Raw genomic sequence first — 17793 nt, 5'->3', positions numbered from 1 at the left:
TCCTGGATTAATGAAATCTTGAACATATGTACCAACGAGATACTATTACAAAATAGATAGAGTTTTATGATTATCAATGGGGTCCCATAGGCCTGAAGATAATTAAGAAGTATTAATATTATCAATTGTCGATATAAACTTTTTGATCATTAACGTAAATATTTGAATAATTAACTTGATTATAATGCAGTAATAAATTCGTGATTTTTTAAATCAAGATGATAAATTTTAAAATTCGTATTATAAGCTAACAATGTAAATTTTACACAGTCACACAAATTTCTATAAGATTATTTGGTCTTTATCTTATGACATGAATCAATATATGTATATAACTGAAACAACTTTTTATTCAGTTGCAAAAGTGTATAATAGTTGTATCAATTCGGTTAATATTACAGTTCAATATCAACTGTAAAGTCGTGTATGCACCGCGCGTTACATATCGATCATTGGAAAAATGGAAGAAATATAATATTCCTTTTTATCAACTGTAAGTAATATTGTATTATCGTAACACTGAAGCCTAAATTTTACGCTCATATTATGTTTAATTAAAAGAAAATGCATTTCAATTAATATTTATTACTATTCTTAATTAAATCTGAGAAGAAAATATTTCTTCTTAGTTTCCATCGATCATGGCCCTGCGCTTGAGTTTCTGGTTGTTACCAAAAGAGGATGCGCCATGCTTCCTGATTTCTGCTGCCCTCTGATGTATCATACTCTTCTTTGCTAATCGTGAATTTGAAAGTTGTTGAAATGTACTAGAATTGTAGTAATTTTCTAGCACATCATAATTCTAAAGTAATTCATATTTACGATATCAAGTTTCCAAACTTTTTATCAAATGTTTTGAACGATAAAAAATGAACATATATATCTTTTATATCTTTTAAGTATATACTAATAGAATCCATCTTATTAAGAAAATTAAAATATTGTTAACTCTTAACTAAAATATTAACGTTAATATTAACAAAGCAATAAATTTAAGAAATGATTTACGTTACAAGCAAAAGTTTAATGGCATTTAATTAATATTTATTATAAAAATGAATATTAAGTTCAAGTGTACATAAAATACTCTTTTCTTCTAAGAAATCTTTATTTATTATCATTATATGTGATATTTCTAAGACATAGATTTTGATAACTGCCAGTTATTATAATTATTTAAATACGTTGCTAATGATATTTAACCATAAAAACAAATAATTAATGATAAATTGATATAAATCAACTCAATTTGGTTGCTAATATAAAGTAATATAATAGCCCAAACTTCTCTCTCTCTCTCTCTCTCTCTCCCCCCCCCCCTCTCTCCCTCCCCTTTTTTTCTCTTCGTTTGATATAATTAAAAAGAAACACTTAGTTTTATGCAAATAACGCTATACTTTAACATTACTTGATTTTGTTTGTGTGTGTACTTTATTATCGAGAAGCTTGCAATCTCTCGAAAATGAATACACTGAAATGCAACTTGTATTCAGCGTGCGTTCGGTTCTGGCACGTTTAAAGAGGAGCGGATATCTGTCGGTAGAGCCACGCCTGGTCGCCAATCACAGGCTGTACCTACCATCGACGTGTACCCTTTGTGTCCTCCGGACCCTTTTAGTCCTTCTTTCTGGCTCTCAAGAATCCAAAGATTTAGTATGGAGGGGGAGCATCTCTGGACGTCCATTAAGTACAGAAATGAGCCTTCCAAGAGAAAGAGAGAGAAAGAACGCTTCGAACGGGTCGGACCAGATCCTCTCCGACTGGGCCCCAAGACCAAGGGAGATTTGAGGCGGAGTGAGATGGGGAAAGTGAGAAAGCACGAAAGAGTGAAAGAGCAACACACAGTCGAAGCCGGGTCAGACCGGGCCGCGTTTAGCTGAGGTCGCCTCGGGCCCCCAGACCATTAACAAGGAGCGGAGCAATTTATGGACCGGCTCGCTCATTTCCACTTTATTATTATTTTCTCATCTCATAGATGGTCTTCAGTGTCGTTTTGTTCTGCCCCCTCTGCTGCTCGTCCAGCAGCTTCTCTTCTTCCCCGCCCTTCTCCCTCACGTTTCTCTCTTTCTCTCGTGAAATTAATACCCACAGCTGAACTGGGAGAGCCACCGGCGAGCCGCGGCGACTCGGCGATGAGCTCAGAGAGGGTACCTTTGGATGGGCAAAAAATTGCGGAACGCGAAATATTATTGCGCCGCACCGCCTCCTCCTACCACTCAACCTTACATTGATAATAACTTCGACTCGAGCTCATTGGCCCAACATTGTATCCGGAAGTACGTGCGCGTCATTCTAATTATACCTATATTACACAACGCGGTCTTGAAGCTAATAAGCTTACGAATATTACAAAGCGTAATATTATCTAGCAAATGAATCAGACCTAATCACGTCATGCCCGATGAAATAATCATCTGACAGTATTAATTAAGTTTAAATGCAAGAAATAAGTTTTAGAAAATGCTATCAGATTATTAAACAAATAAAATATGCGAACAATAAAGTTACATTGTAAATATATCTAAACGCGAGATTGCGCGCGATTGCAATTCATATAATAGCGAGAACCTGAGATTCATCGAATCTAAGATTCATCGACGCATATTGCATCTAGATATACTAATATACTTTCTTCTTAAAACCATAATTCCACATCATTTATGCTTTCGCGTTAAGTTTTACATTTATAAAAAATATTTCAATGGTATTAGAGATTGTGAGAAAATTATATTGTTATTTTGCTGATTTTGATATCTCTCCTTGCTGAACAAACATAAAAATTGTGAAATTTAATAAGAAGCGAATATTTTTACACAGCGTTCAAAAGTTTAATTTCGAAAAACTTTCTTTTTATCTGTTATTGCTAACTACATTCTTCGAAATAAATCTCTGCTGTTGATATTTGTCTTCCAATATCAATAATGAATACAATGTCGATATCTTTCCTTCCATGTAATATCCCTTCGTTTCGCCTGATATAAGCTCGCGTGACGCAATATTGCCGTATGCTAGTCGGACCGATAAATCCTCGGTGCGCGAGTTAATTTTAAACGGTCACGACTTCCAACCGCGATGACAACACATACGGTGACCTGGCGGCCTCCCTTCTTCTCCCGTGCAGAAGGTCCTCGTCTCGCTACTCTCCTATCCCCGGTTAAAAGCTCTCGGATGAGCTCTCCATTTTACGACCCGCCTATAGGATTCGAACATGCGTCTCAGTGCAAAATAGCCGCCTTTCGCTACCTCCGCTCGAGAAGGTGGGCCCGTCCAGACCCCTTTAGTTTCATTTCTCCCCTTCCATCTGAGGGCCGCTCATCGTTCTGGCTCTCTAAGCCGGTGCTCGCCCATTGGCGCGAGGGTAGTTGTTATGAAATTAGCATGAACGATCGAGTTAAGGCCGCGCGCGAAGGTAATCGCTCCGAGGGCACTGCGCAAGGGATTGGACACGCCAGCGTGGACCGGACCCTTTATCCAATGCCGCCGATAGTAAGGCCCAAACACTGCCTTCGCCACATCCGATTGGCTCGAGACGATTTACGATCGTTTTGCCTCGAATGTCTCCGGTCTTCGTCCGCGCGATGAAGGTGATCGTGGTTCTTGTGCAATTAAGAATCGCGATGTCTTAATGAACGTTTAAGCATTTAGCAGCTCGTATCAGTGACCGTACCATGATTTTGATTCCTTCAAATTTGTCTCTTCTCATTTTTCAATCGATCATAATACTGATATTAAAAATATTGATACTAATAATATCCATACTAAATATACAAAAGAATATTATGGCATTTAATAAATTAAGGAAACATAATAATCTTCCTAGTCTTATTTATTCAAATATTTTATTATTATAAAAAGGAGAGAATATATACGTATATGTGTCATTATTTTTATTAAGTTTATACAACAGTTTGAAATTATGTCACATATTAGACATTTAATCAATTAATTCGTGAACGTAGATGTGCAATTAAAATTGGACAGATCGAGGGACAGACTGAAAAGCTCGCGTAATGCTAAAACTATGTGAAATCAAAATCGGCTGGTAATATTAAAAAGTGATGAGAAAACAAACGTGCGCCAAGTCGAAGGCAAAAGTCACTTGACGCGTGACATGACTGGAAGTGACAGCCGCCGCGTGTAGGACAAGAATCGTACGTCGAGGAACTGACATCGGAGGGATCGTGGACCTCATCTCTGTCGGTCAAGGGCTCAGGTGCAGGCTTCTCGCGTTGGGAATGACGAATCCTCGTCACTCGTCTCGTTCGCTGAATTTATCACGGTACTCCGGAATACTAACGTGCTATTTTGGACATGTGATCGTGTGAATACGTTTTATTAGCGACGATTATTATTATCAGCGTGATTAAAGCTTTCTAATAAGCTTTTCTCTTGTAATAAATAGAATAAATTGTTAATAACGAGAGTTTTCCGCCGGCTTTTTATAAAATATTTATTTTTGAAATATTTGAGACATCCGTGGTTGCGTTTTTAGTCAACGAGATAGAACAATGGCAGCCGCTTTATGTTCGACAAAAATTGTACTTTTGTCAATATATATGACTCGAAAGTGAGAGTTTCGGACAAATTTTGGACGAATAAGAAAACAGTTGAATGATATTTCGATAAATGATGCTTGTGCAAAAACCAGTGTAATTAGTCGACGGTGTCGATAAGCGGAAAAGCTTAGGATGATCGTAATAAAAGAAAGGGCAACGAACCATCGCACGAGCACAAGTATCCCGTGGCGCGACGTTGTCCGATCAGATCGCCGAGTAAGATTGATGGTTTCTTAATAACCGAGAAAAACCGGCAAAACGATCTGTTCACCGCGACACCGCGGGTGGTCAACAGTAAGAATTACACCTGGACGACATGGTTTTTCTTCACGGTCCATTCTGCCAATCCTTGCGCCCTTTCCTCCTCGAAGTCTATTAAGTTTTTTTTTTCGTAACCGAAAGCATAAATTTCTAGTTACGCGTCGACGAGATGCGATCGATTTTCAAATGATGAAATCGGCTCCGTTACTAATTTGTGTCAGCATATTGTAAAGATATTAATCGTTTTATTTGATTTAATTCGATAACCATGAATCACTCGCGAAGGGTGCAATTACGACTCCCGCGGGTAAACTAATAAACGATCTAGCGCAGCGTTCTCTGCGGACGCGGTGCGCGCAATCGTCGATCTTCTTTTTCCGTGGCGAGGGAGCCTAAGGTAATAAGAAAAACAAGATCGGATTTCGGCGTCGAAGCCGCCTACGTCGGCGAGCGGAGTGTGGAACGGGCGGGAGAGCGAAGTCAGTTTGGTTCTTGTCACATTCTTGTCAAGCAGGACAGCGTGCCACGTCAATCTCCTCCTCGCTACGTTCCGCCAAGGTGTCTCTCCTCTTCCTCCTCGGTATCGGCACGGCTACCGGATGCCTGCGTCCGATCGACCATGAAGAGCCGGAATAGATGGATGGACGGACAGATGGACAAGCGTTCGATGCGTCAGAGAAAAATATAACCGGCGCTCCATGACGCAGCCAAACTGCCTCATTAGTTTGGGTTTATCCGCAAAAGTGGAAGTTCTGGAATCCGTGCTATGGGGCGCCGCGCCGGCTACTTAATAGCCACCGCGCTACCTCTCTTGGACTCTCTTGGCCTCGCCAGAAAACTTGTACAACTTTTTTCACACCAATGGCCTAACATCTATTGCACTCGCATACTTAGCGTAACAGTATTTAACTTCCAGCGAATCCCAATTAATGCAGAACCGTGATATTGGAATGCAGATTTGCAATTGAGATTTCTAAGCGAGAGGAAAGAATTTATATGCAACATAAAGAGATGTTCTAATATGTTAGGCGTCCTTTTAATACCATTATGTGTTATTTTTATGCGTTGTTATGGAAAGTTTACCTTATCGTAAAGAATGTTTCGTAACACGCCTATAATTTAGAATCTACAAACGAAAGATAACGCCAACATACGAGTCATTATCACGCTACCAAGACACGCGTTATCAAGACATTATTTTTATTTATATTCTAAGATTATTCACTCGACGCGTCAGGCTATTTTGGAAATAATGCGATTGTTGCCGCTAGCGACAGTGGCAACCTGCGAATTGAACTTGAGCTCTCGAGAAAGATGGAGAGGGACCAAAGCTCACCAAAAAATACGGCAGCAACGAGGCCCAATTCATCGCGACAGCTCGTGCCATCGATCAATCCGGTAAACGGAGGATGGTACGAGACGAAGGTAGGGGGCAAAGCAGAAGAGAGAAACGATACGGAAAAGGTAGCCGCGCAACGTTGTACTCGGTGAGACATTAATTGACACGAATGAAGGTAGGGAATGAAAGAGCGAGTGATCTCTCGTCCACCGGAACGAGGAAGGTGCTCGTTACAGGGAGGACACGTAGATGCCCCGCATGCGGCAGCGGAGGTGGGAGGTGTGCAGGAACGGAGGCAGCAACGGGGTGGTGGCGTCCAAGTTCATCCGATCATGCCGCCGCGCCGTCGAGGCAGCAACGGCAGCAACAGAAACGACAACGTGAAGGACCGCGAGACGAGAAGGAGGATGAGAATGAGGAATGAGCCGACGTCCACGTAGGCGGAGCTCCCTGGCTTTGTGAATCGGTTTCGCCGCTCTCGTCGCATTGGCTGCCATCGCGTAGACTTCTGTTCCCCGGCTCTCGCGACCGATCGGCTCCCGTCACCCACGTGATCGGCCGATTGTTTCTCGTCTCGGCTCGACTCCGGCCGGCGCTCTCTTTCGCTTCCTTCTCGTCGCACCGCGATCTGTTCTTCCCTTTTCTCGTCGTCGCTCTTTCCCTCTGTCCACCGTGCTTCGTTTTCTTTCTATTCCCCTCGTCCTCGGTATCCCACACTTGCGGCGAACCAAGATTTATGCGTGCCGCCAGTTGAGACGTTTGCGCGAAGAGATTGAATGTGATATTGAGCAGGGTTACCATACCAGCGTGAGCGGAACGCGGCCTACTCCAGCAGATCACTCTGAAATATTTGAGTCTCTCTCGCTGTCAGAGGTTTATAGACACGCGTGTCCATAATGAGCCGACATCACGCACCAACTCGTGTCAATTAATCATGCGCGCCTCTTTCACTAAGACTACGATACTCGATTGTGTGAGAATCTAAATTCCTGCAATGCTTTCAATTTTCTCATATATAAAATAAGGACAAATTGCTGCAAATAAATTAAAGTAAAAATATCTTTTAATTTTTTTTAAATCGCATACAGTATAAACTGTTAGCTTTTATTTTCGAAAGGTCACCATTTGCTTCGGCTTTTGTGATGCAAATAATTATCAAAATTTTATGCGCGATAACTTATCTTTTTCATATTTCGACACATGTCTGCTGAAAAAGATACGCACAAAAGCGAGATATATGTTTATAAATCTTCTCCAGCGAGTACTACCCCGATAGTATTCACACGATCAACTAACAACTTCGATGAAGTAACACATTACCTTCGATTTTATTTGAGTTTACTACTGTAAAATTACCCCTATAATAGCGATAATGAAACTGGGCTTGCTATAATAACGGTGATCTGTCTGGTCGCCCGGTGGTTACGATGTCTTTTCTAACTTTCTAACCGGCTGGCTTCTGTGGCTTCCGTAGTTTTCGTGGTTCGATTTTAAAAGCGATTTCAAATCGGTTATCATCCTTTAAATAATTTCTATGGTCAATTCGCGGCTATTCGCGGCTAAATCTCGTTGATATGAACATATAAGAGCAAACTATTTTCCTCGCGAACAAGATCTGCAATCGCGTTCAGTTGGCCGCGTAATTTTTATCTATATAATTTGTAAGACGACTAAAGTCAGTGATTTCATCGTCGTTGATTATGCTAAATGAAAGGTGCGTTCGCGACGGCAATATTAATCCGCGATTCCTTTTAATTTTCTCAAGCAAGGCCCACCACCGCGTGTCCCGTCATCGCCAATCAATATGCTAACGAGCGATTTCATGCTGCAGCGAGGGCAAAATAAAAACTAACTAAGGTAGTGAAATCGAGCGAGACGCCTAGGGGCAGCGAGAGAGAGAGAGAGAAGGAGGGACAAAGAGAGGACGGCAGACACGATCGGTAATCGAAGCAGTCGTAGTCGGCGAAGAGTCGCCGCTGGGCGATTCCACCTTCCACCTTCCTTCTGGGTATCTCTTTTGAATGTGCGCCGGCCAATTAAAATAATTAGCGACGAAACGAACGAGAGCGAGTTTAGTGCACGATTATTGATACAGATAAAGAGCGAGGGAGATAGATAGACGCGAATGATGGGCAATGGGGAAACGGAGAAGCACGGAGATACGTTATTTACGATGGACTTGATTTAATAACGTCTATCGCGCGGATAGCTCGTGGCTGCAATCGAACGCGAGCCCGCCGACGTAAAAATTTGAAATAACTCGGCAAGTTGATGAGGATTTAAAGCGATTCGAGTTACTAAAACGTTGATGATTCTTTATAATGCGAAGCATATCTCTCGCGGTCGTCCCGATCGAGCGTTTAAAAAATTTCGATTAGACGTTTTAATTTTCGTGCGAGCACTCCGCGATTGCGACATAGGAAAGCTTTGATCACTTTATGTCATTTTGTTGAAGTTGTATCCTTTTATGAGAAGAACGTTATTTATGATGAATTTAACAAATGCTAAAATGATCTTTCGTGCAACCAATGCGTATCCGGCAAAAAAAGAAATATCAAAGCAAACGACGTGTTTTCGCAATACGTAGCTCGTTTAATTGCTATATTAAACGAGCTATGTTGCGGATCGCGGAATCGCAATCCAGATAATGGCATACCGATTAAATTCAATGTAGCAACGGCTAGCGGGGCGTCTACTTCAATTACTTTTTGTACTTTATCGAACTTTAATCTTTTATAGCAAAACGTTATTTACGACGGGCTTGATTTAATAACGATCCAGGCAACGTCTCTCGCGTTGCTCACGGTCAGTACAAAATAAAGAGAATCGCCGTCCGACGGAAACTCCGGAAACAATCGTACACAATACAGCGTACACAATAGCCGGCGGCATCGTTTAATTTCTCGACTGGACTTTTCTAACGCAAGGGCGTCGGGATTAAATCCGACATAAACACATGAGAAAGGCATTCGCTTTAATTATTATCCCGTATACAATATATTATTTAAAAACAATTGTACGGTAGCTGATATCACGAGACTGATAATGCCAAGGATTGAAGAGCAAAGATCAATGATCTTCGGAAGGGCTTGATTTAAAAGTATTTAGAAATTGAAACCGCAGAATCGCGAGAAGCGCTTCGAAAATTGTCCAAATAAAAAGAGTGAGTAGCACTGAAAGTCTTTTAAGCTTCATTTTGTTTTCTTTTAATCTTCGTTAGATAGCTCTTATCAAAGAGCAAACTCTCGATCGATACAATGGGTGAAAATCTTCCGCGCGCGTTGCTTCCTGTAAAAGATGGCCCGACTGTCTCGTAAATTCCGACAACGCGAGGACTCGCGCAGTCTATTACTGCTTTGGCAGGCTCTGCACTCTGCACTGCCCCTACACGTTTGTAGTCAGCGCCGCACAAAACCCCGACGCTATTACATTTCGACCGAGGGCCCGACGGAAGACGGTAATCGATTACGCGGAGCCCGCGCTTCCGCTCTCGACTTTATTTAGCGCGCGTTACGTAGCAACAATGCCATTTAGACATAGGTACTACACATCTGTCGTATGCTCGAGAAGGAGCTGCAAGATAATTTTGTGATTATGTTCCCTTCTAACTTCTAGAAACAAAAATATATCTGTGGGAAATGCACTTGAATAGACTTTTAAATAGAATTTCTAAAAATGATGCGAATTAGTTCTCGAAGCGTGAATAAAATTTTACGACAACGTGAGAAACATCAGATGTGTCGTAACATGCCACGTTTCGTGGATTAAGAGAAATACTGGGGCCCGGGACTAGATTAGAGCGAAGCTGACAGCTAAAGCCGCCAGAATCCGACGACGTCGTTCGTAGCCGTCGTTGTCGTCATCGCCCGTCGTCGTTGTCTTCGTCGTCGCTTACCTCGAGTGCTTAGGCATTGTTCCCCCGTTGAAGGACCGCTGCCGCTCTTACGGCGAAACCTGACTCGCGTTCGAAACCGCGCGCCGGGGCGGCGTTTCATTTATTCAAAGTAAGTTATTGCGATCGGCTCGGCCACTATATTACCGGGCGAAGACTCCTCTCCTCCTTCATCCATTTCTCTTTCACCGTTTCCGTCTCCCTCTCTCGCCTGTGAACCTTCGTCTTCTCCGTTAAGAGTCGGGCTCCCGGTCTCGATTTCCAGGTAAGATATTCATCTAATTCCCCCCCTTCCCCATCCTCTTCCCCGCCCCCTCCTCCTCCCCCTCTCCCTCCCCCCCGATTAGTGGACGACCGAATGGCAATCCCGAGTGCCTGTATAAGCTTTTCAACCGTTTGGACAGTGGATACTAACTTCTCGGCGACCAGACGATCCGTTATATTGTGCATTCATGCTAGCGAGCGATCTCTGTCTCGAAACGGAATTGCTGGATGGAGATAGATATCTGGCGCACGAGATGCGTGTTCAGTATCAATTATATCGGCTACTTGTTAATTACCCGCGGCTACGTATGTCGCCTCGCATTTATCACGGAGCTGCGGAGAGTTTAAATATATTATTGCGTTGATTAGGAATGGTGAGAGACGATTAATCACCACGGGAGATTCATTGCGGAACGATATTTCTCGAATGTAACTTTGTAACAGGCAGAGAGAGAGAGAGAGATCCTTCCGATCGACGCTTGAGCGATTTCCGGGCCCGCTAATTCGAGAGATTCGCAGTGCGAACGAGCCGAATCGCCGCTGAGAGAGCACGCTACGTGAATGCCGGATACGCAAAGCCGCGAATCTACTCGTTCGGTATGCCGGTGCGCGCGACGGGGAAGAACCCTTGGGAAATTTCTTGACAACGGCTGTGCGCGCGGGGGGCCGCGCAACGTGGGAACAATTTGCAAGCCCGTGGCGGTTCGTAACATTCCTAAGCTCAACGGTAAACGGTTATTCGGGACGCGTCCTCGTACGTTCGTACGTGCATGTGCGGTCGCGCTCCTGTCCCGTGACGCCGAAGACGCCGCACGGAATTTCGGAATTCGTCGCGGAGTTCCGCGCCTCTTCTTTCGAAAGTCGCGTCCGCGTCTCTTCCTACGGTCATTCCTTCCTGAACCGTGAGTCGTTGATTCCCATCATTTTATGTTATTATGCCGACAAATCTGCCTGTCTGAAACTATTTTAAGCGAAGATATGATTAATCCTCAAATGTGTGATAAATATTGTCTATCACCATCGCGCGCGTGCGAGCCTTTATTCCGCATTCTTTTTCATAAATCCAGAAACATTATTGGGAAGAGGAAAGAGCGACTAAGACGTCGCTGCCAGAAAGAGGAGGATTGTAAACGTCGACACGAGTGACATGCGTATTTCGAGCACGCGGCAACGAAATCCCGTCGGTTCTATTTGTGGGGCGCCACGGTGATGTTTCACATTGACGTCCCGACGAGCCTCCTCGGGCTTCGTCTTCGCGCGGTGAATCTTCATCGTCGGAAAACTTGAGCCGCCTGCGCCTTGTGCCTAACGCGATCTCCCGTTCGCGAAAGTCGACACGTTATTTTATATTGGGATGGTAAATACGTTGCTTCCTTGTACGCGCGTCAAACATGGATACCTCATTTTCTTTTTCCCATATGATTTACGGATTTGTATCTGTAAACGATATTATTATCGATACTGCGACATCACACTATTTCAGATATCCATTGCAATGCGAAAGATTATAAATTTTCCTTCTTCTATTTATTTAACGTTTTAAAATATTGTTTTATACATTGCTAATATTTATCGTGTTTGTATGATATTTTGTGTTCCCTTTTTCCATAACATATACGCAGGTTCTACATTACTCTTATGTAGCTTCATAAAAATTTTAGTTGGTGCATATAATCCTCTTGTTTCCAAATTCTTAATACATCTTTTATGAGAGAAGGCGAGATAAACTTGGAGCAGATGCTGCGGTCTTTTTCGCCTCTCGCGCGCTCTTCATTCCCCGTATAGGAAAGAAAGAAAGGGAAAGAACGTAAGGGTCGGTGAAAGGGAAGTGAGTGGAGTGCCGCGAGTGTAAGTAACGAGTTCAGAATTTCATTAGCGGACGGGCGGCGAGATTATTTTAAAGAGATACGGAATTACCTGATTAGGAGGGAAAAAGTCATTAACTCAGGCGAAACTAATTAACGCTAGGCTCGAGAACGGTTCCTCTTCTCTTCGTGAATTCGCTCTTAGCTCCGCCATGGCCGCAAGTCTTTTTCGCATCTGCCATTTCTCTCCTTTTATTCTCTCTGGTTTTACACTCGCAGTATGCAGTCATTATCGAAAGGAAATCGATTCGTCTTTTTGCCAATACGATAATACCAAGAACTACTTTTCATTTCAATGCCTCGTATATTGATCGCGTTTGTTAGAATCGATCATTATTTCATCTGCTGTCATATGATAAAAAATATTATTAATAGAATATTTCAGAAACTGTAAAACATTTATTATCGTACACTCGTAACGTGCAGCTTTGATTTAATTTTTCAGTGCGATATACAACGTTACAACGGGGGAAAGTACGTTCAATGAATTATAATTGGGCTTTCCACTCAGCGGGAGCACGAAACGGGAGTGCCGGAAAGTAACAAGCCAGACTATCGGAAGTATGGTAGCAGAGAAATCTTGCAGGCGCAGAATAAGGAGGTAAGTGTAAACAATAAGTCTCGTAGCGAAGGGTTGAGCCAGACTAATCTCGTTATAGTTATGAATCGCCGCGCTCAGAATAATGTTACTACTTAGGCGCGCCATCCGAGTTAATTTTATTCGCATGGCGAAGCTTTGAAACATTTATTTATTTGTCCAACAAATATGCCTTTTTCATGTCTCGATCAATAAACTTGATCGTATTACTTGTATAAAAAATATACAAATTCTATAATTACAAAAATGTAATTAAAAGAGCATTATAAAACGTACGACCAGAGTTTTAATTTTTGTAGAAAAGAGCATCTTCTCTCTATTTTAAACTCTGTTTTAAGAATGAGAATCAGAAGATTGTGATGATAAAGTGTATGTAATGATAATGTAACAATGACGTATCTAAAGATAATGTCTTTATAATTATATGTATGTAAAATAACAGGTGTGGATATTTTTCTTGAAAATATATGTAAAATGCAAACAATTATTTAGCCGACCAAACGACTTTTACGTTACCAAGATTATCGCAAACAAGACATGGCTATGCGATCTTGTCACATTATATACGCCTCCTCGCACTCTTTATGATAATAATTGCTATAAGTTTTCACTTATACATATGTAACACGGTATTAAAAGGCAGATGCATATGGTGCATGATGGCGTCTGATTCGGCACATTGTTTCATATCAAAATTAGATGGAATCAATTTACATTTATTTAATTTTATATATTGTGTGTGTGAAGAACTTTATAAATTACGGATATCGTTTTCTATATATAATGTGTTCTTATACATTTTTTTAATATAAGGCACGTAAAGAGATACGTAAATCAGACATATCTAAGCATAATATTTAATATTCAACTTTGTTGCGTAAAACGTATAATTTACATACATCATATGTCCAAATTTCTGGAAATTTTAATTCAAAAATAAGAATAATAAAACCCACAGTGAAGAAACAAAGACATTTAAAAAAGTAGATTTTTTTATTATTCTTTATATGTCTGGATATGCAGATTGTTTCGATTAAGTAATTGTGCAATTTTTTTCACAAAATTGCGTAAATAAAATCGATTATCGCGTCTCATCTATTAATTTAATATACTTCGAGGCAGGTTAATATAAAATTCAACTCTTTTGCATCTACAGTACTTCTAATCTGAATCGAAATTATTACTCTGCATTGGTCAAATTAGCATCGAGTGTTTTTGCTGTCGGTACTTATCGCAATTTCTATCATGTCTATAAATACACACGTAACTGACGTATTTGCATAAACCTACCGTGCTCGTTCCTGTGCGTTGAAACTGTCTTTCATTGCTTCGTTAGTTACGCGAAAAGACAGCCATAGTTATGAGTTTATGGCCGCGATAAGAATTGATAATTTACTCATTCGAGATAACACGAGTGGAGGGATTACTATCTTTGCGCTGTTGTGTAAACTAATTTCTTCACGAATCATCATGATGCAAATGACATCGTTGCGCATCGCCATGCATCGTAGGAATTATAGAAAAGCGTTATTATCGTCGCATTGCTATTTTGTCGACAATATTGCAACATCATCGTATCTCGCGCTGCAGTTTGCAAAGTGAGTTTGCACGTGGTATTAATTGCATAGAGACATAACGAACGGGGCGCAGTGTGCGCAGAGATGCATATACCTTTTGCGTAGCTTCGTTAACGTAGGAAAAGAACTGTTTTACGATGCACAATTATTGCGCTAATAATTTATCGCGGCTCAAGCATTCATAGGGCGATGCTTCGCTGATACCTGCACGCGTGGCAACGTCCATGCCAGAGTGTTTGCCAGAGAAATATGCGTGTGTACATAAAGGGCACTATTTTTGTGCTTTCTAACACAGCGCGTCCCCTTTCGCTCCGCGAGAGCTCATAGCACCTCTCGTAAGTAATACCCAGATGGAATAAAATTGTAGCGCTTTGCGCTATGTGTCCGCCCAGGTACTCGCCACAGATCATCCCCTCAGGGTTCTTCGTTAAGCGAGGAAATTTTAAGGTTGCCGCATAAAACTGCGACTAAAGCCGACGACAAAAATCCTCGAGTTATGGGGCCGGGCACACCATTTTACCGTGCAAGCATATACAGGTCGTTTCGTCTCCCATGGAAAAGTAGCAGAGAGAGGCGCGAAGGCTATTTCTTCCCTCTTTCGCACTCTCTCTCTCTTTCTCTCTTTCTCTTTCTCTCTCTCGCCCTCTTTCACTATCCAAGCTTTATCCTCCCTCCCGCGACCGTACCTGCACCCTTACTTTCCGCTCTTGAGTTGCTCCCTTTCTTCCCCATATGCAATTCCCATGCATATCTGCGTGCTTCTTTACGAGGAACATCTTTTTTCTCCTGTCGTCGTCGTCGTCTTTCTGGATATTCAGCGAGAATATGCGGTTGGCAAGAGGCACGCCGTTTTCGGCGCACCGCCCTTAATCGAAAACCATCAGGCGTCACTTTTGTATAAAATAAAACAGTCGCATCGACAAAGATTTCAATATCGTCAATTTTCTCCGTCCGATAATTAAGATTGTACTCTCGAAGAATGCAGCAATTACGCCTTTCGTGCAAATTAACGATATTTACTGGCCGTCGATGCGCGCATTACGCGGGAACATTAATCTATCGCGTCGGCGATAATTAAATTTATTCCGTTTCAATTATAATATCACTGACGGACGATGATGTAGACAGCCGGTGTACGGCGCGTTTAATTGCAGATGCCGGTCTCGAGTCATGAATTACGAATCTTCGATTTTCCGTGTTCGTTCGACGGTGGCGGATCCTTTCTTTTTCCGTCGGATCGCTCCATCACGCGCTCTCGATATTTATGCAACGTCGCACCGACGTAACGATGATCGAGCCTCACTCAGCGTTATGCACCAATGAACCCGAGAATGCAACTTCATCTGGATTGCCCCAACGGGCATTCCGGGCCGGTCATTCCGAACCGGTTTCGGTTTACAATATAAGTTACGGCGAGAGAAACGGACGGCCGATAAGCTGATAAACAAATCTTCCGCTACCGCTCGAGCGATTATTCTTCGCGCGGCGCGCTTCGCGATCGTTACGTCGGCGAATGGCTTTTTAATCGAGGCAATTTGTCGCCGTTCGCGCGTCGTTTAATTAATAAAAACGTTGATTCGCTGAAAATTACTCGTTTCGAAAATATTACAGGGCATGCGAGTCTCCCCCTTCCTCCCTTCCTAAACGAACTCTATTGAAATTAACGATCTTATCAAGGTGTCGCTTATTAAAACGTTAAACCGCGCGCGGCGTGTTCCCGCCGGGAATTGATTAAAAACGATGTAAACGGTCGTGGCCGCATACTTACTATCTGGTAGCGTTCGTTAGGAAATACCTGGAAACGCATTTTCGCCGAGAGCTAATGCCAGTCGATCCATCTTGCCCGCGGCGGTAATAAACCGTGAATAATGAATGATGATTAATTTCATTCTTATATCCGGGTGTTTAAAAAAAAATTGTATCTACTATCTACCAATATAAATCGCATAAACCACGCTAATTGGTTCAGATAAACAAACGAAAAATGTATTTTGAATTATTGACACAGTTTGTATATTTGAAAGTTCGAATAGACAAACAGCTGCAAATGAGACTCAACAAAAAGTCCGTAAATGTCTTCAAATTTAATTATATTCAATGCTGAAGATTAACTGTGGACAATATCCAACTCGATTCGTGGTATCGCATATAGAAACCCCTGCAGAAAGACGACGTATAAAATGTCACGGCTCCGAACCTCCGGCGAGAGAGCTGATTTCGCTGCTTATAAACGCTCGATTCTGCGCGACTTGCAGCAACGGGGTCGCACTTAAACATCGTGCACGTCGGGCGCAGCGAATACGACGCGAGTTTACGCCGGCTCGTATACCGGTCGCTACTTACGCGCGTGTAACAGGAAACTTACCTTAACCCCGTCACCTTGCCACACTTATTTCAACCTGGTGGCCATGCACACACAGCGTGCGCACAGTCTCCGCGATAGGCGATTTCGAGAGCGTGAGCGTGAGCGAATCGCTCGTACACGCGCGAGCGAACCGCGGGCTCTCGAGATAGAAGCCGCCGCTGTCACTGTCAACGCCTAATGAACGATATATATAAGCCAAGGGGAAACCTTGCTAAGAATCCAAGATGGCTACCCGCGTCCCGAAGGATCGCGAGGGAATCCTGTGATTACATTCCTGGCTCACCCGCTCCCTCGTCGCCGCCACCCACGCCGGCACGTTTCGGAAGTCCCGTTACCGTCGCTCGCCCTTCACCACTCCGCCGCCGCGCCGGTGGTACCTTATTTCAGGAGCCTTCCGGTGTGTCCCGGATAGTTTTAGAACATCTTCCTGACGTACAAAAGTCTTGTCGTTTGAGCGGAAATTGTAACGCCGTTGTCGCAGCTACCGGCGCCCCACGATTATGCGCTGCGTCTTGTTAATGCCGCGCTTCCCGCGCGACTAAAACCGACTTTTACTTAATCGTTCGTCAGCTTCCCTTCCGCTTAATTCGCCAGTTAAAAACGGTCAAGTAACGGGATTGTTACTATTTCACGCTAGCGGATTACCGGCGTACAATGATAATTTTAGTAAACGCACGGATTATCTGTCGGAAGTGTTTCGAGCGCGATAAAATCCGACGTTTCTGGCAGGATTCAGACGTCAAATTTTCAAAAGCTTGTGTGACAACGACAATCGCAACGCGAAACAGTTCGTCGATAAAAGGTCGCGATAATACGCGCGACGATAAACCATCGAGATCATCTATTGATTATAACGGTGTTTACGATTATTTGTACATTTCGTATGTTTTGTGTTAATACACGCGTGCGGGATGATTTATCTGCTTGTACTTGCTCGCAAATCATTCTTAATTTTGGGACAATTCATCACAGTTAATTTAAGTTAATCATGCGGTAATGTAAGACAGAGGACATATATTATTTCTTCTTTTCGTCTCACTGTACTTACTTGACTTTAAACGTTTAAATCGTAATAT

At 42.5% G+C, this 17793-nt stretch overlaps 1 long non-coding RNA gene across 1 annotated transcript in view; it reads left to right on the top strand.

Moving 5' to 3' along the window:
* The first annotated feature begins 11549 nt into the window (after positions 1 to 11549).
* The window catches only part of LOC112460010, a 74624-nt gene continuing 68380 nt past the window's right edge, over positions 11550 to 17793 (top strand). Inside the window, exons 1-2 of the long non-coding RNA XR_003041394.1 lie at positions 11550 to 11669; positions 12623 to 12778. This is a non-coding gene — a long non-coding RNA (uncharacterized LOC112460010). The remainder of the gene's footprint in view (positions 11670 to 12622; positions 12779 to 17793) is intronic.

This window comes from Temnothorax curvispinosus, unplaced genomic scaffold (assembly GCF_003070985.1).
Source record: "Temnothorax curvispinosus isolate PA1 unplaced genomic scaffold, ASM307098v1 QBEX01010285.1, whole genome shotgun sequence".
Taxonomy (NCBI): Eukaryota; Metazoa; Arthropoda; class Insecta; order Hymenoptera; family Formicidae; genus Temnothorax; species Temnothorax curvispinosus.
The sequence above is the reverse complement of the archived record's forward strand: the minus strand, read 5'-3'. Positions and strand labels throughout refer to the sequence as shown.